The 19,918-nt window shown below is 42.7% G+C and overlaps 1 protein-coding gene across 3 annotated transcripts in view; it reads right to left on the reverse strand.

Moving 5' to 3' along the window:
• DENND2B (DENN domain containing 2B) overlaps positions 1 to 19,918 on the reverse strand; it is a 167,065-nt gene that overhangs the window by 135,060 nt on the left and 12,087 nt on the right. The window contains exon 1 of one of the 3 annotated variants that reach the window (XM_050337189.1): positions 7,793 to 7,857. The exons of the other annotated variants lie outside the window; for them this stretch is intronic. The gene's annotated coding sequence lies outside the window, so the exon portion shown is untranslated. Of the gene's footprint in view, positions 1 to 7,792; positions 7,858 to 19,918 lie in introns of those variants that run through there. 3 annotated transcript variants of the gene reach the window in all.

Genomic DNA, 19,918 nt, shown 5'->3' on the forward strand with positions numbered 1-19,918 from the left:
ACATATTACAGCTCACCCTGCTAGAAAAGCAGTGCAAAGCCAAGCAAGCCATATAAACTGGCTCTGGGCCCAGGCAGCCAATTCAGCCAGCCCTCAACAGCCCAGTGCTGCAAACCATGTCAGATGGCTCCAGGCCAAGGCACAAGCCAAGCCAGAGGGATAACCAAAAGGTGGGAACCTCATGTAAATAAGTCCTTCTGCTCCTTAACTCTCTAGACCAAGCCCTGTCTGCAACCCATCTGCACTCCAGTCAACACCCTTCCTTGCATGGCTGTGTTGCATCCCAGGCATGCCAAAACAGGAATCTGTAGGACCAAAACTGACGGAGGGGAGAAGCCCCCAGGGAGAGACTATTTGTCCTGTCTCTACAAAAAGAAGAAAATTTTGCCCTTTATAGGTGTTAGTCTCTTCCTATACCTTTTTTTTTTTTACTGCCTTTATCCTCATCAAGCATGGATGTCCCAAGAAGAGGGGGCAAATGAGACAAGCAGGCTTCCTCTGTGAACTAGCAGTATCAGGAGAGATGTCAATGAGTTGCTTGAAATTCCCCAGGATTTCTGATTTGACCTTACATGAATGCAAGACATCTCAACTGGTCTTAGTTCACTACTGTTTCTTTTAAGCAAAAGCCAAAGGACAAGTTTCTGTTGCCCCCATTCACAGCACACATCCTGCAACACAAGATGCTGCACATGGGACTAGAAGGCAATTTAAAAAACAGATCCCCTCATGCCTGGAATTGCACTGAAGCAGGACACACAGGAATACAACTCTGGGAGGACTAAATCTTGTGTGAAGCTGAGCAAGGGTTGCAAAGCTTTGACTTAATGAGAACAGAGGGCCAGAATCCTTCTCAGAGCACATAAATCATGGGAATACAGATCCTTTAAGCCAAATCCCCACCTGAAGGGGAACTTCTCAAATCATTGTCAAAGTAGCCCTTCCTGTACTTGCATCCAGGTGACAGGACAAGGAAGATGCTGTTGGGAACCATCTCTATTTTTACATTGGCTACACAAAGCTAATAAAGGGAAGAGGATCTTCTAGCAAAGCAATGAACACAAGGACAGATACATTCAATCATGCAGGGCTGGTTTCTGGAGTAGAATATGCTGGTTGCGTTTTCTGCATTTTTCCCCCCCAAAAAAAATTCCTTTCCAGAGCAAAAGAGCTCTTGAACTCAAAATGGAAAATGTGGGTTTAAGGCCATTCATCCAGTATGATATCACTATCACCTTGTTTACATGAGGGAAAAAAAGTCACAACCAATAGCATTGTACACTCTTTGAACTTCTAAATAGATAAATAAATAGACAAATAATGACAACATGTTTTGTGATTCCTTTTGATCATCAGCTATGAAAGTTCACAGGAAGTTTATGCAACCCCCTCTGGATAGATCTTATCTTCCAAATATTATGAGCCAAGAGGCTCCAAGAAGAAAAGTGTCAGCCTGATGTTCCTTTGGACAAAAAGCAATGACTTATCCGTGAGCTAACTTCTCCAGTTGGCTTCCTTTATTTTAATCAAGAGTTGAAGCTATAAGCTGGCCTGGAGACCCTGTGAAGTTCTGCTATCATACGGGGGGGATGCCTGTGAGCCCCACTTGGCATCCCTGGAGAGGATGGATAGTGCAACACTGTCCCAGCACTACTCCCATCACCTACACCCTATTGAAATCAAAGCCAGTGGCAGTGTGTGTTTTTTCAGGCATATAGCAAGTTTGTCTTTCCTACTGTCACAAACATCACAGCAGGCAGATTTTTCAAGCTGCAGACAATAAAGCTGTTTTCTTCTCTATTTTGGATAGAGTAGATAAACAAAATACTGGTTCGAATAGGTAGAGCTCCTTTCATTCACGGCTCTTGGGGTGCTTTACAAAGCCCAGAAAATGTCACTCCTGTGTGGCTACTTGGAAAAGAGGAGTTAAGTGGCTTTGTGTGTAAGTCTGCACACTGGCCCTTCAGAAACAGTGTGTGACCAACTGTGTTCTGAGCACCAGGCTCTGCTGTCTCCCCCGAGGTCATAGCTAGAACTTAGAAGGCAATTGGGGTCAGCTGAACTCCAAGAGATATCAGAACTTGTTTTTTTCTGGAAAACAAATTGGGCATGGGAAACAGCTGAAATGAAGCTTTTCTTCTAGTTGGTTTCCAGTGCCGCAGAGGAAATCAAAGTCAGTGACAGTGGAGTGACTCGGATGAGCTTGTGCAAAACAAAATAAATCCAAAACCAGACCATGCAGACAGTTCAAAAACATTGTGAACTCTGTGTTTGTTTCTCAGTACCTGATTTAGCAATGGAGTGTGGTACAGAGATGTCCAAATGAGCCACAACCATCCTAGCTCCAGAACTGGAAGCAGCACAGCCCCAACAGCACAAAACAGTGCTTGAACTAGTGCAGCTGTGTTTTTGGGGAAGGGGGTTATGCCTCCACACAGTGCCCCAGTGGGTGCAGGGCGGTGCAGACCTCCTGGAGTCAGCTCCAGGGCTTTCTGTGCAAAGCTCCATTGTGTGGCACAGACATCCCCCAAGCAACACGCTGCAGACCACAGAGGAAGACAGTCCCAGCGCTGGGAATTCAGCTCCCAGAGCCCAAGCTCCAGATGAATGCCTTAAAAGCAAGGTCATTCTTCCTCCTTCACTTCTGTGCATTCTCCCTAACAGAGCTGGGGGATGTCTCTCAAAACAGCTCCACATCCAGGGAAGAACTGTCCCAACATCCACATCTAAGCTGTTGGAGAATCACCTGTCTACCTGTCTCCTCTTCATCACTAAGAGCATAGACTATTATTTAAGAAAAAAGAAGTACACATTTGGCTTTATTCTTATCAAAACAGTTAACTCAGAGATAAGCTTTTACCTCTCACCATGAAGATGCATAATTTCTTCTTTTAATTAAATTACTTCCCATTTTAGAGACAAAAGGAAAGCAAGAATCAGCTCTTTTTTTTTTTTTTTTTTTTTTTTTTTTTTAGCATCAAACTGAAAAGGGCGGAACTTGGGAAAGTACCAGTGCTTTTTTTCCAAGTCTGGGAAAACTATACAGCTTCCATAGGCCAAGACACTGTTAGAGATATTTTTCCTTTAAAACACTGGATAAGGTCCACGTAGCCACATCATGTTCCCCATTGCTATGTACATTGTTTTAAGGGGATGGACAACTCAGCTCCCTCCCTGGAACCACTGCTGCTTGCTGTTTGTACTGTGAAAGTGGTGAAATCCCACAGCACAGGCTGAGTGTCAGCTATTCAGCATGCAAAGACCACACACCAGACAGTTTGCAAAAGACCTCGCTGCCAGTGGAGAAGTGCTGGCAAAAGCCCTGCTAAAAGCCTGGATTTCTTGCTTACCTGGCCTGCGACAGCACAAGCACTGAACGCTACACCATCTCCAACTGAACCCTGCAGCTGGACCAGACTTCCAATGGAATTGGACATTCCCAATTAATCACACAGAGTTATGCCAAGATTTAAATATGTAAGTTATGGCTGTTACCCTTGCAGCTGGGTGTGTGTGTTCACTGCAAGCACAAGTTAGTGCCTACAGTGCTGGAAGCAGCTTATGGAAAGTCTGAACTGGAAGATGCAAATCATTAGGAGCATGCACCACAATTTGCTTTGGGGAAAATTCCCCATTCAAGAATAGACATGCTTGATTACGTCTCCAGTTTTCTGATTTCCTGACGTGTGAAAGTCCCATCAGTAAACATGAGAGCTCTGTGCTTACTGAAAGCATAAAGCAACGCTCTGAGTTTGCCAGAAAGAGCTGAAAGGGCTCTTTTGACATATGCATGCCGTTGAAAACCTCTACTCTTCCTCCTGTGCTGCGTGGAGGGACCTAACAAGGGGTCAGAAGAGTCAAAAGCTGTTCTTGATTTTGACACCATCCAGGTATTATGACCTTGGATGCCTCTTTTTGCCTAGCAACACGAGACCTGTTTGGTTTTCTGAAGCACTGAGTAATCAGAAGTAAACAGTATTGGAATGATACAGTAAGTTGTAATACCACCATGAACTTCAAACAATATGTGTCTTTGATCACGTTATACAATTCTGTACATTAAACAACCTCTAAAACTGTTTCCAGTTTCTTAGCCTGCTTCTCATCTATGCATTTTTTATATTCCCTCCAGCCTGAAAAAGAACAAACATGAACAGGGTTTCTTCATCACCCTTACCTCTGAAATAAGAATTTTTCCTCACAATTCACAGTCCCAGAGAACAACAAATGCAAATATAGTCCTGAGCCACTGAAAGAATTAGAACCTGATTTTTTCCTACCTCTTTATAACAGAATCAGAATTCTGCACAATTTTTCTTAGAATTTCTGTATCTGGTCACACTCTAAAATAATAGATAGTTACGCTGCAAGACTAAAAAAACAACCAAACAAAACGAACCAAACAGAAAACCCCACATCACCAAAAGAAACCCATTTTGTAGGTCATTTTTAAAATCCCCTCCATCCAGCTGCATTCAAAATAAGCTGCACTGCACCTGTCTTGCAAAAGTCTCAATGGTTAAAAATTCCATACAGCTTGTGTCTTATCACTAGTTTTGTGTCTGGTTTGCCTAGGTGCGACCTGGAGCAAATCTCAGCAATTCTCTAAAATGGTTCCCAAGTACAATTCACATGGCTTGTGAAAGAACTGTAAAATTGCAGCCCCAGTTCCTAGATGTCCAAGACACTCACAGAAAGCCAGCAGAGCAGCACACTGTAGAAGGCATTTGTAGAACACAGTGCCACTTGACATCCATTTGGAATGGCACCTCAATACTTTAGAAAATACAACAGGTAACTGAAGCAACTTTCTGCTGCCTGTATCCTTATCTCTAAGGAGCTGATAATAACTGAATCTATTAGAAATACTCTAAGAGTAAATTAAGAATTTAAGTTGGTCCCAGACTGCTGGAAGGAAAGCCTTACTATATTAAGAAAAAAGACCAGTTATATCTCTTTTAATTTAACTGGATTCCCACTACTAAGCCCTTTTAGGAGGCTGTATTAATATAATCCACAGAAACAGTTTCACTCTACAATTTTAAAATCACTGGCCGGGTTAGAGAAATGGAAAAGAAACGTCATGCACTGTCATGCACTCACAGAGAATAAGAGTCAACTGCTTGGAGGCTGTCTTCTGGATGGAAGAGCAAGTCCATTAACAGGAGAAGGTGATATAAAACCCATGTGCAGCACAGAGCACCTCTGAAAGCCAAAACAACAACAGGCAATAGAGGTGGAGAGTGGAGCAGACCGCTATGACTCACAGGCTATAAGTCTAGTCAGTGAAAAATCTGGCAGAAGTGTGCTGTTTGACTATGTCTGTACATTCCCAAGAGATTTATAGCTGCTTATTAAATCATCTGTTCCTCTTAAAACTAAAGAAACTGTGTATGTTTCACTGGATTTTACATCTGCTAGAAAGACCCAATAACCATCAGTACAGAGTAATTTTTTTTTTCTATTGAGTGAGTCATTCAAAAGATTTTAAGACATTACTTGAGAGAGGAAGTAAAACCTACACAAGTGGTGGGCTGCAGTGTGATCTAAAACCTGCTGCAGGATGGGTCTCCCTCACTGGCATCTCTGGTGTGCCTGGCTAATCTTCAAAACCAGATGGGTCCTTTCAGTGACAAATAGTTTCTGCAGAGGAAAGGAAAGGAAACAAATACTTTCTAGAGGAAAGTTCTGTCGAGGAAATAGTCATGTCTTCAAGAAAATGAACATTGTGGCTTGAGACAAGGTTTGTGGAGCAGGTTCATGGCATGTGGTGACACAAGCACAGGACCCATCAAAACGTGAGGAGCTAGCAGCATTACTATCTTACAGACAGAAGTTGTTAAGTTCAGGAGTTGGAGGAAAAACCACTAGCCCTGTAGTCTCATCCCAAAATCCAAGGGAAGAGGAAAAGGAACTGTGCACAGTCCTACTCCAGCAACAAACACTGCTGCTTGAGTAGTTCACAGAAGAGCAGGAGAGAAGGCTGGGTAGGGTTTTCCTTTCAATCCTAGTTACCTAACCAAGCTATTTTGTCATCTCAGAACGCTCCTTGGAGCATCCCCACCCCTACCCTTCCCACCCATTGTCTGTTGAAAAAAACCTGAACAAACAAAGAACTTTGCTTCTCCCATCGCCTTTCCCCTCCCCTCCTCTCAGTCTTACTTTTTTGTTCTTTTTTTTTCACCCTTGGGCTCATCCACAGAATAGCTCTCCGAGATAGGCATCTCACAAAGATGGTGTATAAAGATGTTCTTAAATAGAAGCCATTTGCTGAGGCATACATGGGGCTGAACGTCCTGAATTCCCAGAAGGTAGGAAAGTTTTAAACGCTTCAAATTAAACCCCTCAAAAATAAACAAAACCCATGCACATTTGCCAAACCTCTGAGAATGCAGAAATACTGTATCCATAGCTACTTCAGTGATAAGACTGAATTAGAGATGTTCTTTAAAAACACTGAAAATGTCCTTCTGAGTCAGCCCAGCAGTGCCTCCAGCTCAACACTCCTGCCTTCAGAGGCAGTGAAAGGCAGTGATAGTCAGGGCAAACTCAGGAACCGAGCAGCTTTCTGGCCATTTTTCTTTGTCCGTGAGCCGCTGCGAGCTGTGGGTGAGCTGAGCTGAAAAGCAGCAAGATTTGCAAAATGTTGCCTACAGTTGCTTTTGTTACTGTTGCTTTACCACTACAATCCTATTAAGTCTGTAAAGCGAAATGGGACAGAAAGCCATGTGTCAACTGTTGCTCTTAGCTGAAAAGTCAGCAACTTGGGAGTTTGAGACCACAGGAATAAAATCGAGACCCACACCAGCTCACGCACACGGAACGCCCAAAGCCTGCAAGCGAGGGAGCCGAGCACCACCATGCCCACGGGTGCAACTGTGGCAGATTTGCCAGCACGCACGGGATGGGGGCACAAGAAGGGATGGGTTGCTGAGCACGCTCCTCTTTCATGTTTTTGAATTGCTGCCTTATAAAAGTCAGTTTTCTAAAAAACATGACAAGATAATGGTGGGTCCTGCTGAATCGGCACAGCTATGCTGTGCCAAACTGATTCCTGCAGTAAATCATGTGCACTCTCAAAAACACAAAGGCAGGGCTGTAGAGCTCTGCAAACTCATTATTTATTTTTGCAAAAAAATAACAAAGTGTCTGTCAGACTTGGGTTTTTTCTCTTTATTGTCTCTGTATTGAACTGTCTTCACTTTAGCAAGCTGAATCAATACAGAGGGAACAAACAAGCATCGTGAATTTTATCTCCCAGCAATCTGTTCAAAAACCTAAGTCAGCATACTTACACTGCATAGATTACATTCAATCTTCTACTACTGCACAGACCCAACCATCACCAGCTTCCTACCCCATCACAGTAACCATCTTACTGATATGTCATCAATATGCTGAGACTGATTTTCCTCCTAAAAAACACCGTAAAACAACATGGCAGAGGAAAGAAAATTAATTCATTATGGCCATATCCATACCCAGCACAGTGACAGCACATCTCAGCCCCTTTAGAGTGAGGCATCGTGACCAAGGCATGTCATCCCTGCAGAAGGCTGCCCCAGCAGGCTTTGGACTAGTCACATGTTACAAGTCTCGGGATGGTGGTGTGGAAAATCAAGAGCATTAGTCAGTCCTCAAATCTTTTGATTTGTCTCTCTTGCTCTGTGTCCCCTCTGCACCCCCATCACCCACACACAGCAACACCACATCTCACAGCCAGTGAACTCAGAGCAACTCATGGCCCAATTCAGCCCAGATCAACCGCACCACGTCAGTGGATGTCACACACCTCCCCAGTGATCCAGCCAGGTAACAAGCTTTTTCTTCCCATTGCAAAAGGAGAAGTGATCGTTATATTCCACAGGCACACGAAGCACACAAATATTGCTGCCCACTCTCACCAGAGCAAACACCTTATGAGAGTTTCTTGTGAGAACTACAGCAGCCTCCTAGGCCAGCATGGAACCTGAGTCAGCCCTTAGTCAAGCTGCTGAAGTCAGTGCTCAGCTTTCAAGCACATGCTCAAGTATTTGGCTGAGCTGAGACCATTTTCAAGTGTGGGATGCAGAATCCCACTCAGTGATTGCTTCAGTGAGAGACTACAAAAGTATTCTTGATGTATAATAATGCAGTAACTTATGCGGATGCATTCTCCCTTAACCAGAACCTTGGACTCATCTGTTCTTCACAAGCAATTGTTTCTTAAGGAGTGTTGCTGTGTCCCTCATCTGCAATCACTGACAGAACAGCTGCTAACCACAATAGGAAATGGTTTACACCAATTGAAAGTATTTCTGAAACCCCACCAATTCTGCTCTACTAGGAAAAAAAAAAGTTTAAAAAAAATTTTTAAAAAACCACTAACCAAAATCACAAGTAACAATAAGAAAACCCAAGAGAATTTGATAGTCTCTATTCTGTGTCTTTGTTGAGAAGTTAAAGATCTTTGTTTTCTCTTTCAGGCCATCCTGTTATTCACACAATGAATTACAGACCTAACCAATTCCATAACTGGTTATTCCCCAAACTCCTGGTTTAATTTTAGGTCAAAAGAAGATTATTCACATGTGAAACATGGACCCTTCTCTGGCAAAGTAAAGCCATTCTTACTCCCGACAATGCTATATTTAGCTTATTTTAACTGTCCTGATCTGCTGCCTCTTTTCCTCAAAATTACTGAGTAATAGATGTCAGAAGAAAGAGATTCTACAAACCTCAATCAGGAAGAAAGGTCACCCAGAGGCAAGCTCAGAGCCAGGAGCCAGGCACTGCCAATCCTGTTCTCACCAGCTTGTGCTGCCCGGCCAACAGGGGCACATCACGTCACTGCAGGTGCAGCCTGTTGCCTGCCAGCAGCATGGGGAGATTGATGCCTGCTAAACCCTAAGTTCCATTTGAACACGGTACCACTGCCCTACCCAAAGCTACATGAAAATCTCAGTGCCTCAGTGCGGGTTTGTAACGCTTGTTTACCTAATTCAAGGGTTACCATAAAGATGCAGTTTATCAATAACCAGATTGTTACTGTTTGTAGGTGACTGATGTTCCTCTGATGCCCATAAAGCTGTAACTACTACCTACAGACTGAGACCATCGAGGAAACAAGCAGTACCCTGTAAAAGTTATATGAAACAAAGCAATCACTTATTAGGCAATATAAGTTTAACCTTGCAACCTTAGTGTAATCCAAGGAAAACTGTTCTAGCAGTCTAGAGGCACAGCACCTTCCAAATAGAGGCTGCTTCCTTAAGTGGGCAATATCTACTCTTGAAGGTATAGTTCATTTAGCCAAAGTTTAATAAGCATTTTAACCTGCTAATTGGGTGATGAAATAAATGATAAGAAACTCTGTGTACAGACACCTGAAGGCAAATGGTTGTTCCTGTCTAGAATGTGAACACAAAAATGCAAACACCATACCAGCCACTGGGCTCCAAAGCTGACCAAGAGCACACAGCTCTTTAAATATATACAGGACCCTGGTAATCTGCCCAGTTTTAGAGCTGTAACAATCCAGTCAAATAACAGGACACCCAAAAACCACACAGCTCAGTGATTAGCTACATCCACTCAGTTTGGTTCTTATTGATGCAAAGACCTTCCTCCTGCACGCCTCGCTGTCTGAATCAACAGGCAAGTTCCTATGAAACCTCAAGCTCTGGAAAGGTTTTTGGAGCAAGAGAGTTGGGGGAGACTGGATCAATGCTTTCTTTTTAATAGTTCAATGCATTCAGTCTGTTCGTCATTCTACCAAATAAAACTGGATAGGTAGTGAAAGACGCCAAGGGCCAATCGAACCTCCAAGGGTCTGAAAATGAAACCTCAAAATGCTTTGTTTCCAATTAAAAACCTTGGAAGCAAATTAGACTAGCCTCATCTGTGTAGCTGGCAGGAAGATAAAAAGTCTCAATGCACAATCACATCTGATTTCCTGCAAAGCTCTGCTTTGAAAAGCAGGTGTTGCAGGAGGAGAGTGCCTGGGTAGCAAACAGCCCTGCCCATCTTCACTGCAATCTTCAGTGCAGTTACTGTAATGGGAGCAAAGTGGAGAACATGGACATAAAGCTGTCTTATCCTGATGCAGGAGAAAGCTTTTAGCTTATGAGTTAGCATATCTTTTTAAACAGAAGTAGCTAGAGAAGATCTCTGAAAAATTATTTCTTCCTCTTCTTCCCCTCCCTGCTTTCTAGAGAAAGTACTCTTTAGACGAGTTCCATACAGTATTTGCAACCCTCCTGCTTGGAAAATTTTGTCTATTATTAAAATCAAATGCAAAACAAACAACAACAAAAAACAATCCATTTTTGATCAGTTTCCTTGTCCTGCCAAGGCCTTCCAGCTTCCATTCTCAGGGATTTACCAAAATATTTATTTACACAGAGCTGGAATTCTGGAGTACTGGATTCTCTTCTGGCAAGACCTTTGGCCATGCTTAGAGGTGGTAGCAATGTTAAATATGTGTCCAATGACATCAGGAGGAAAGTAACTGTGCTAGAAATAATCTCTAGGATAATGGAAGATAGAACTTCACCCTGAGCCAAAGTGCCTGTTCCTTTCCATTTAGTGAACACTGAACTCTGACCACTCCAGGTAGATGCAGTTTTCTCCTGTCATGCCTGTCAGCTCACTGGGAGAAGGGCTGAGTCACAGACTCATCTCCTGCTCTCCCTCTGACACCACACAGTAAGTGGACAGTGAAAATAAAATGAAATCCATATTACTGTGTTTAAGTACTTCAATGCCTTGAGACACGTCCCTAAGATGCTCTGAGAAGGCCAAAACATATCACAAAATTTTAGGTATGAATACAGTTTGAATTCCTTCTATTAGTTTTACAGATTTCAAGCCTTTTGGGACTCAAGTTTTCATGCTTTCCCATGGCTATAAAAGCCAGAGAGGGTCAAGATTTCTAATAGTCATTTAACTCCAGGATCCTTGGCCTTTAAAGAAAGAATTAAAAGGCCAAAGTAATGTTTTTAAAAAAAGTCTTACATAAAAATTGGTAGAGTTGACAAGAGCAAGAAAGGTTATGGATCTTTCTTCTTTTGCATTTATCACCCACTGCCTCCCACACAAACACATTGAGTAAGAGTACACTGTGACAACACTTTTAGATCTCTCTTTAAAAATTCCTTAGTCACTATAACTGTATACAGAGCAAACAAGAAATTCTTCACTTGCCAGCAAAACACAGCAGCATCTGGACCATAACATGACAGCCCCTACAGGATGTGTAAAGATGAAGGGAGAAAACAACCTGTCTGGAACTTGAATACAGAAGGCCAGACCAGCATACCTTGACCCCGTGACTGCAGTGCTACCTTTAATGACACAAATGAGAGACATTTGATAACCATGTGGTTTTCCAATTATTGCTTTCTTTCTCTATGTGAAGCTGACAACTACTTCTTGCAGGATACAGCCACTGTGTTGGGGGTGTGACACAGCTGTATAGTACCCCTGGGGAGACAGATTCAGGATGTGACAAGACCTACCACATCCTACCTACCAAAGGTCAACTCTTCCCTGCCACACACATCCTCTGTTTGAGGAATTCATACCTCAAAAATGGCACTTCTGGAGATGAAAAACGAGAACAACTTCAATGGGATCCACCAAACTGGAGCACGAGGTTTTCACACCATCAAAGGTTTCTGGTATTTTCTTGGAGCAAATATCACCATATTCATCTGCACATCAGGCTTATCTCAGCAGGCCGTGGTGTTTGAGAACACAGTCTCCTCATTCACTAGCTCCACTTAATCCACTCCATAGTGATTCCTGCAATTATTGTTTCCACATGAATCATTATGTGCTGCTTACATTTCAGCTTCACTCCCCAAAAGTATGTGTTGACTGTGAAAACATGCTACCACAGGCCTTCCTTACAGATTAAACTGCAAGCAAGCAAGCTGCAGGACTTTTGACAAAAGAAATATGCAGGAACCCCAGACGCAGCAACTTCATCTGCCAGGAACGCGTGTGTACAGCTCAAACCTGGGGGGACCAGGGTGAGTCTGATGTTCCCTTCTCTGGGGAGGCCCCATGCTGTGGATGGCTGCTGTGTGGAACTATATTGTTAAGGCACAGATCAGCCTATGAGTATTTCTCTCTGGGTGTACAGCTCCCTTTGAACTCTGTCATAATTGCACCAGCCTTGTGCACACATGTTCATCGCCCAGTCTGTGGGTGGGAGACGCATCTGGCGCCAGCTCTACACAAACCTTGTACAACTTAATTCTCAAGACCACTGAAGTCAACGTGGGCCTTTCATGGGCTTCACCAAGCTTGGGACCAGACTCACAATCCTTCATTTTACAGGACATCAGAACTGCACTAATATTTTAAGGCAAGCACTGAGTCACCAGCCTACGGCTGCATGACCAGGAGAGTGACCTGCTCAGCCAGCTTTTTCCACAAGCCCTCAAGGCAGACAGACCTCATTCACTGTACTCACTCCATTCATTTTCTTCTCACTGACACAAGGATGAATTAGACAGAGACTGGCCATGAATAGTCCTAGGCTGGAAATTAGAAAAGCGTTTCTAAACACTGGGTACCTGCTGCATCATTTAAAGGGGATACATCCACCTCCCAATAGCAAGGCATTGGCTCTGAGTGCCTGAGAGAGCATTCTAGGGATGCTGACACCTGAGGCAGGACAGGTAGGTAACTCCCCCACTGTGGGAACCTGATTTCACTGCACACTGAGCCCTCCCTGCTGGGACACCTTGTGAGCACTGTGCATCCAACATCCAAGAAGACAAAAACGGAGGGGAGATATACTGTTTTCTGAGCTCATGTTGCTTGGAAATTCCAGTCCTTGGGAATCTGTGACATGTCAATGAAACCAGTGTTGGAGCTGACACCAGAGAGTGGAAAGGCCATCTCAGAGGCAATGCTTGGTCAGTAGATTGCATTCTCCTTCCCCAGCTTTCTCATCCACATGGCTTTGACACCTCAGTATTTCTGCAGTTTTACTGAATATTCAAAATTAAAGCATACACTGAACCAGTTTTACTTTTATGGTCCTTTAGTGTGTAGGCAGAATGTCAACAGGGCCTAGAGATTTGGAGAAAACACTTTTTTCTCCCCTTTTCCAAAACACATATTCACCCAAACTCTTCATTAATACAGGAATGTCCCTCTCTTTGGCATGCATAAATACCCATCCCAGTTTTACCCTGGGACTGCAGGGGACACCAACAGGCAGGAGACAGAAGCTCCAGCCCATCAAGACTAAACAAATTTCTCAGTCTGCTCGCTTCTCAGGAAGTGAAATGTTGGACTGTCCCTTGCTTTGGCTTGGGGAGAACTCATAACTCACAATCTGGCCTCTAGAAAGGAGACCCTACTGTTCTTTACTCACACTCAGTAGCACTCTAGTCACTGAGCTGTCTCACAGTGCCCAGAAGGTTTTTTATATAGTAAACAACTATGCAGCAGCTGCCAGCCCTAAATGCACCAACAGCCCTTAAAAGCCCTGTCCAGCCAGACTTGGGATTTGCACCCACACAACTGCTGTCAAAGGACCAGAAGCCTGGTTTAAGCTCAGGCTGCAGGTTTGCCCAACCACAGCCTGTCCTTGCTGTACGGATTGAACTTGGTCCCGGCTCTTCCCTTTGCATCTGCCCAGTGATCACTGGGCTGCCAGTGAAATCTGGCACTGTCACCAACCTGCTCCCGCTTGGGCACAGGGAGAGCATTGTCCTACCTGTGCTGTGGTCACCCTTGGCTCATCCTTTCTCATAGTTCAGCCCTTGCTCTCTGCTCCCTGACAGTGCCATGCACAGCACACTGTTTCCATTTGCTGGTCATCCTCCCTGGGTCATGTTTAGGACAAGCATCACAGGATAGCTGGGGGCTGGCATTAAAGGTGAATTTTGGAGGAAGGAAAAGTATCAGAACATTTTTTCCAGAGGCGTTCAGCACCTTGGTTTTGACCCATGGAAAAGCTTAAGAAGCAGCAGCTATGCTGGTGTCAGAGCAGGTTTGGGGAGCCATGTCACTGTTTTTGCTGGTGATGAATTCCAGGGTAAGATACCAACCTGATTCAGACAGAGTTCAAAGCAATCAGGTGTACGAACAGGAAAGACACTTTTGCAAGCTACCATCTTTCCTTCAAACAGAAATACTGCATCACAGAAACATGTCCTGGGCACAAAAAAGGGCTGGTGGGTAAATTCAATTATTCACACCTGGCAATGTTCTCAGCTATCCAGATTTTCCTAGCTAGCCTGAGGGTGAAAACAAAAACTTAAAATAAGCTTGCTGTTCCCAGAAAAACAAATTGTCAAAAGTTTCTGGCACTTTCACTAAATGCAATGTGGCAGGGAGCATCTTCGCAGTCCTACAGCGAAACTAGAACTGCAACAGAGAGTTTTCCTCAGGATACACAGCAACTCTTGTGAGCACTCCAGCCTTGCCACACTCTCTGCCTGTTGAGAATCTGGTTTTGGAGCTGTTTTATTTTTGGTCTTGGAAATTCACTCTTCCTCTTTACACATCATTGTTTCAACAACAACAACAACAACAGGAAAAGCACAGGAAAATCAAAGCAAACAAACCAGAACAACAAACAAAACCAAATAAATAAAAACAAACAAAAACAAACCAGTAGCAAACTAAGATACACTTCCTGGATATAGATAGTTTTGTTCTGGGAGAGGTACCATTTTACATACAGCTCTCTACTTTCTAAATTATCTACCTGCATTGTTTGATTCCATTCACACCCCATCCCGTTCCCCCCCCTCACCATCCCCAAACAGTTTTTTCTCTAAATAGCCAAGCAAAACCTCTTGCAGTGTCAACTGTCTACATATTCTGGGGGTTTCTTGGAGGGAGGGTCGTGGGGGGAAGATTGTGGTTGAGGTTTTTTTTAGTCCCCAGAAGTTAAAGAGGGGGCTTTCCAGCAGTGGCCTCTCGAGCCTTTGGTGGTCATTCTAGTTCACATGCCTACAAAAGACACATGTTCTGAGGACATGTGCAAGGACAAGATGAGATAATAAAGTGCAAAAGTGGGATGGAATGTGTGTCCTGGGAGTCCCACAGGTAGTCCAGGTTTCCAGGAGGAAGAAGAGAGATCCTGTATGTTCTCTCCACGAGGAAAAAAGCTTTAGGGGTCTAACATATGTCTACCTTGCTCTGTTTCAACACAACAGGCTTGATCAAAGAATCAAAACTCAGCTTTCCCAAAGGACACTCAGTTCTGCAGATACTTGTACATAACAGTGACCACATTCATAGAGTGTTGATATAATAAAGAAAATACATAAAACAATGCTCAACAATGAACACAAGCCTTATGGGAACATAGGTCGTTTGGAACTGAATCCAGAAGTTTAAATCATTAGGTTTCTGGATGTGGCAAAATTAGCCTGGCCCTATCACAAGAACTAACCTTCCCACAAGGTTCACAACACAGGAAAGGCTGGGACTAAGAACAACAACAATTACTGCAAGAAAATAACCTTTATCTGAAACTAATCAGTTACTAATAATTTGAGGAAGATTATGTCAACTCCCCATATATGGCTTCTTTACAAGAAAGAGTGAAGCATTACACTGTCAAATAACAGATGTGAGTTATCCACACTGATTTGGATTTACGATACATGTTCTTCAATTACTCTTCTATTCCTCAGAGGGACAATGGAAAAGGATTCCCAGTATCAGAGGAATCTCTACTGAAGGCTCAGTTTATACACAGTCCTCGTGTTCCACTTTCCACAGGATGAAGTGCTTTGATGTGACCTTTTCTAATGAAGCAGTAAGATTCAATCTCTACAACTACCTGAAAGGAGACTGCAGCAAACTGGGGGTTGGTCTCTTCTCCCAGGTAGCAAGCAACAGGATGAGAGGAAATAGTCTCAAGTTGCACCAGGTTTAGTTGAGATATGAGGAAAAATTTCTCCACCAAGAGGGTTGTCAAGCATTGAAGAAGGCTGCCCCACTAAATGAAGCAGGTTTTCACTGGACACATTCTAAAGGATGAGAACAGGGGTAGCAGCAGGTTTTGATCTATCCCCTTCATCACCCTTAGGCCTCATGCACAACAGCTGAGACACACTAGCTATAATCTCCCTAAAACGATTGCTGTTGATGCAGTTTCCTCTGACCAGGGAGGTCAGGGATATTTTTTGGCCAGGAACCTTAATGACCTAACAGCACTAAGACAAACCTTTTTCAGCTATTTGTCTGCATTCTTTAGGCATGAGGACATGAAGGGGAAGCACTGAACTATGTAAAGCTGTGAAGGAAAGAGACATTCCATGCTACAAAACTATTCCAGTTAGCATCTCATTTGTATTCTGGGATATAAACATAACTTCTCTCCCATATGTGATGAAGATTCCCATAAACAATTTTTCAAGACCAACGCTGAATAAAGCTGCTTATAGCCCAGTCACCCCAAAACCTTTTTGGTGAGTGACATGTTTGAACACTTTTTAGTACACTACCAACAAATGGATGAAGGTTAACATGTATTTCTCCTTTTTCTGTCCACTTCTTATATCTGCCTTTTTCACATCAGAAAGGGACCTTTGTTATTGCTTACACACACAGTTTATGTGTGTAGAAAAACCAAGAAATCTGGATTCAATCACTAACCAGTGCTTGTAGACAACACTGGAATATGAATAAAAGGTAATAAAAGGCAGCCAATGGAAAAAAAAGGAAGTCTGAGGAGACTGCAGATTTGTTAGCAAACAGCATGGCATGGATAACGAAGGTAGGGATAGAGAAAAATTAGAAGATGAGGTGGGAGGGTACCGTGCCACCCAGATTCCTGCCAATTCCAAGAGGAACAAGAGATGGGTTTAGATAGACAGGCCTGTCTCCAAGCTAAAATTCCCTAGGAGTTCATTTCTCTCTCTTATTCATGCATACTTTAGAAACCTCTGGAGACCACTCCGCAAACTGGAACAATAAAACAAAATGTCAAGACAATAAATGGGGCATTGAATCTCTGCAGTCTGTTAGAGGAAGGCCTTTTCTGACTTGGAGGCAGTACCTTGTTTTCACCTCACAAAGAACAAAGCAATGCAGAGTAAAGGTTGTCTTTCAGGATGATCTAAACAGAGTTGAAATTCATCTTGCCACAGGTATATTTAGTATTTTTCTGTCATCTGATCTACGGTGTCATAACAGGTACATTGTTAGAGATACCAATAAACACCAGGAACCCATTTTGTTTTCTATAAACTGAGGAAATTAATTCAACTTCCACCTCTGCTCCCAAACTTCAATTATAATCCAAGAAAGTCAGAAGTGTTGCAATCTATCAGCAGTGAAACAGTTAATGTTTTGTTCTCATTTACAGCAGAAGCATTTAAAGCTGAAGGTAGGCTTAACTTCCCTTTTCTGTGATCAGGAGAAAATTCACTGTTATTATTTATCTACACACTTTTCTTGGAAATGTATGTTTAAATTTCTTGAAGAAATAGTAGTTTTGATGCAAAAGTGGTAGAGCAATTGCCTTGTTAAACTACTGTGAAGCATAAGGGAGACAGCTCTGTGGCCAGAGGACCCAAAGCCCCAGCTCCATCTTTGGCATATTGGGCAATTCCAGTCACACAAGTCATTTTATTTTCCTCCTCTTTGGTTTCTTAACCTACAAGATGGAGATACTGGCCAAAATTATTCAAGGACATTACAATAATCACAGTGTCATTCCCTGCTTTTATCTCACGATTGAATGAAACCAAGAAAACCTTGTGTTGCACAATAAGCCAGTTGTGCCGATGATAAGTCAGTTTTCCTCCAAAAAGCAGTTGCTGGGTTTGGTTGTGTTTCAGTTAGGCCTCTAGCCCACTCTGGCTCCTTAGGAAGCTCTCCTAGCACCAAATAAATCCCAGGAAGTGTTCAGCGCAATCAAAACAGCATATTTTAATCACGTTCCATTGAATTAAAACCTTTCAATTAGCTCTAGCAATGGCTCCAACCATCTTTGAAAGCACTTTGGAGAACTGCAGTGAAAAGCACTGTATCAGAGTTAGGTATTATCACTTAAATATGAGCTGAAGATTTCAAAATACTCATAAGCAATATCTTTATTCCTTCACTGACTTAAACACTGCTCCAGGTTATATGATATTCTGAAGGAAGAATGTCAATCATCTAATAATTAGTAGCCTTGCAACACCTTGGAAAAAAAAATAGTGAAAAGTGGGCACACAAATTGCTATGTCTCCTGAAATACAGCTGTTTCTGAAGCAAAACATAATACTCATTTAACAGTACAAAGCCACAGAAGCACAGAGGGCACAAAGAAAAAAATATTCTTGTATCCATTTAGAGCAAGAGAGGAAGTTTGTGGAGGCAAAAGTGCAGTAAACCAAACTAGACTGAAAAAAAAAAAAAATCAAAACATTTAAATAGCACACTGATCTTGATGCCAAATTGGTCAGAAAGAGCCCACATTTCCAAATTTGGTAAATCTTCCAAGGAGGAGTCAAAAGCAACAAATCTTTGTAGGGGGTGGTAAGGATACAAGGGAGGGTTTTCCTGGTTTGATTTACTGGCTAACTCAATCTGTACTGTTTATGATTGTTTAACATTGTTGGTGGGCTAATCTTGTGTTATCTTTAGATGACACTTTAATGTTGCAGGGCAATCATTATTACATTCCTGTGAGCTCAGAGTGCCTTGAACAATTGCTTAAATCTAAGAGACATAATAACTTATCAAGCAGAGAGGCACAAGTGCTAGGTCCAGCACCTGATCCGCATCTCATTTGAAAACCATGATCCCCAACAGGACTGTGCCCTCAGCTCCTTCCTGGACCATTGACACCCATCTTCTCTGTTCAGGGGACAGATGCCACACACTGAATCACAGAACCAAACACGCTCCTGGGAGGTCTCCTACCCACATAAGGAGCCATTCCCAATACTGTTTAGCCTATGAGAAATTGTTTAGTCAGGAAGTTTTAGAGGACCTTGCAAAAACCAGTCTCACCTCACACGCCTTGCTTTGCCAGATGCACTCATCCTAATTCAGAGGCGCATTCCATGCTTCTTCCAACCCGGCTGAAAAGTTTCAGCCCGCTTCTTTAAGCAAGCCTAAAACACTATCATACTGGGATTTTTTTCACCCTTTTACATTAAACAGAGGAAGAAATACCCTGAGAAGCAGGGAAGTGGATGCAGGCTATTTTTCTTCATCAGTCTTTCAAATGCCATTGCAGAAAAGACTGACATTCAGCCTTACAGTAAAGGAGGGCACTATGGGTGGTCATTGCAAATCCCAAGCAGAAGCAATGCTGGTCATAGTGCAGCAAGACCCCAAGAGTGGCTTCCTTAACAAATGGACCAGAAAACAAATATATTAAAGTCATCAGTTTTCTTACAACTCTGCTCCCAGGTTGACAACAACTAGGCATCACTCAGCCTTTAGAGAAGGATATATAATCTGGTCTCATTAATCATCAGCTATGGAAAAATGGATGTTTGTCCCTGCTTTTCAATTCACTTGCTGTTTCTAAGCACAGAAAACCATCCATGGATCAGGTTTCCAAATGGGAAACAAAACCACTAGGAAAGTCTAAATTCATTTTCACCTTGTTGGGAGTTATTACCATTACTTCACAATCTTCTTCCAAGAAGTACAGTATCATGCTGTTTGCATGCACTTAAATAATTGAGTTATTTCAGCAAAGTGCAAGTGTATTAATATAGTTCAGGGTTTTAGACTTCCATTTCCCCTATTGTGAACAACATCCTTTACCAAAAAAAACCAAACCAAACCAAACAAACAAAAACAAACAAACAACAACAAAAAAACAAACAAAAAAACCAAAACAAACAAACAGACACATTTTCAGGATTTTTTTTTTCTGCCTCAAAAAAAGCCAAGATGGGATTTCAGTCCCAAATATGCAGTTGGCATTTGGCCCAGTGTAAAGACTTGC

Source organism: Myiozetetes cayanensis, unplaced genomic scaffold, assembly GCF_022539395.1.
Source record: "Myiozetetes cayanensis isolate MyiCay16 unplaced genomic scaffold, myiCay2020 scf6-25, whole genome shotgun sequence".
Classification (NCBI taxonomy): domain Eukaryota; kingdom Metazoa; phylum Chordata; class Aves; order Passeriformes; family Tyrannidae; genus Myiozetetes; species Myiozetetes cayanensis.